We start from the raw sequence: 2,529 nt of genomic DNA on the forward strand, positions 1-2,529 counted from the left end.
ATAGAAGCATTTGTTCATGTTCTTTGTAAAAGTATCATAAAGCAGGACAGATGAGACAAATATCATAAAAACTGAAGAGCAGATGAGCACACACATGTATGTATTACAAAAGAAAATCCACAAATTCATTAGAAATTGGCAGGGTAGGCTGAGGAAGTAGGTAGATGTAAAATGTCTGTAAATGGCGAAAGAACATAAACCCAAGACTGAATAAACGATGTTAAATATCCATGCCAAGGAGACAAAAATATGTTAGGATACAATTACCATTAAGACACCACAAGAAGGTCCGTATCCTGCCGTGATGACTAAAAAGAGTTGGTTATTAGCCACAATGTGTAGGCAGTCTCATGCCAACGGCCATACCACGTTGAGAACACCGCTTCTCGTCCGATCAGCGAAGTTAAGCAACGTTGGGTTTGGTTAGTACTTGGATGGGTGACCGCCTGGGAACACCAAATGCTGTTGGCAATAATGTTTTTTGTTTTGTTTTGTTTTGTTTCGTTTGTTTTTGTTTGAATGGCTGGCTGGCTGGCTGGCTCCACGGGAAATTCACGGAGTTGTGTGGAATAAGGCCTGGTAAAATGAATTAATATGTATGTCATGTTTAAAACAAACTCGCTTAATATAGTGTGTGAGGCTTTATACAAAAACAAACAACCAAAACAAAACATGTTGTATATATATATATATATATATATATATATATATATATATATATATATATATAGCTTAATCCGGGTTTGAACTCGCAACTCCAAGAATACGCATCACTTATATACACTTTACCACTGGACCACTGCAGGACACTTGATGCTGAGGTATCAATTTAATGACGTAAATGCCATTTCCACAAATAAATGATAATTTAAAAGTATTTGTATGTACAAATCTTTTCTGTTTAAAAGGCTACAATATCAGTTACTGATATAATTTGTGTTAATGTTTCTATACCCACAGGAAGGCATGTTTTTGCTTATATGTAAGGGGTACGGAGAAGGAATCCACAGACCATCATTCCCCTTCCCCCCCCCCCTCCCACCTACTACCACCACCACCACCACCACCACCACTACTCACCACCAATCACCACCAATCACCACCACCACCAATCACCACCAATCACCACCACCACACCTAACCGAAAACCCCCTAACACATCAACCCTCCCCCCAATCAACAGGCGAAATAATAACCCTCAAATGCCTGCCTGCCTGCCTGCCAGCCAGCCAATACTAACGGTCTTCTCAGAAAGAAAATCTCTTTGTATCTGTATTACTTGATGAAATGTATGATTCTAATAATGAAAATAAATTGTTATGTCGGTTGTATGAGCATAATGACCAATATGCACGTGATATGAATGAATTAAATAGTGTAGTTTTAAGTAATTAGGTTGTAGACACATTAAGCGGATATGATATTTGACGCGTCCAGAACTGGTGATTTTTGGTTTAGTTTTAAATGCACCACCACCACCACCACCACCATTGCTTCCCCAGAGCCTAATTAAGGACCGGTAAAAGGAGTCAATATGTATGTCATCTATAAAACCAAAGAATGAATAAAAACACACACACACACACCTACATAATAGTACTAGGAAGATTGTATGGCATAAAAAAAAAAAAAAAAGTACTCCCATTGGGTCGTTTGAACTCGCGACTTCCAAAACACCAGCCACACACCTTACCACCCAGCCACCATAGAGTTGGTATAATTGTGCAACTTTAGTTATAAAACTAAAGTTCTTATTGTCTCAAATCTTATTGTCTGTTCTATGAAAAGGCATGATGTAAATTATGTATTTTTTGAATGATTGAATTGTAGGCACATTAAGCGGATTCGATATTTGATATATCCAGAAAAGGTGATTTCTGTTCAGTTTTAAAATGCATCACCGTTAACGCTAAAGGACTGGTAAAACGACTCGATGTTTGTCATTTTTAAAATAAACACTAAAACTAGGCCCTTAACATATATAATGTTTGAATATAAATTGAATGCATATAAATACAAAGTGGGAGTGGCTGGCTGGCTGGCTGCCTGCCTGCCTGGCTGGCTGGCTGGCTGGCTGGCTGGTTGGCTGACTGGCTGGCTGCCTGGCTGCCTGCCTGCCTGCCTGCCTGCCTGCCTGCCTGCCTGCCTGCCTGCCTGCCTGGCTGGCTGGCTGGCTGGCTGGCTGGCTGGCTGGCTGCCCGCCCGCCCGCCCGCCCGCCCGCCCGCCCGCCCGCCTGCTTGCCTTGCCTTGCCTTGCCTTGCCTTGCCTTGGCTGTCCTGTCCTGTTATTGCCTTGCCTTGCCTTGCCTTGCCTTGCCTTGCCCTGCCCTGCCTTGGCTGCAGCTGGCTGGCTGGCCGTAAATCAACTCTTAACAACACCACACCACACCACACCATCACTCATCACCCATCACCCACCACCGGCCCCAGTCTCCCAGCCTCTCTTATATACCCGAGCAGGCCCTTTAAATTATTTGAATTGTTGCACTTCGGCCAATGGCACGATCGCTGCTGCTCAAACATATTCTG

General features: G+C 42.7%; 1 non-coding gene across 1 annotated transcript; it reads left to right on the plus strand.

The window, feature by feature from the left end:
* The first annotated feature begins 352 nt into the window (after positions 1 to 352).
* Positions 353 to 471, plus strand: LOC138360745 (5S ribosomal RNA). The gene has a single exon (XR_011226612.1). It is a non-coding gene; the product is annotated as a 5S ribosomal RNA (ribosomal RNA).
* The last annotated feature ends 2,058 nt before the right edge of the window (positions 472 to 2,529 follow it).

This window comes from Procambarus clarkii, unplaced genomic scaffold (assembly GCF_040958095.1).
Source record: "Procambarus clarkii isolate CNS0578487 unplaced genomic scaffold, FALCON_Pclarkii_2.0 HiC_scaffold_116, whole genome shotgun sequence".
NCBI lineage: Eukaryota > Metazoa > Arthropoda > Malacostraca > Decapoda > Cambaridae > Procambarus > Procambarus clarkii.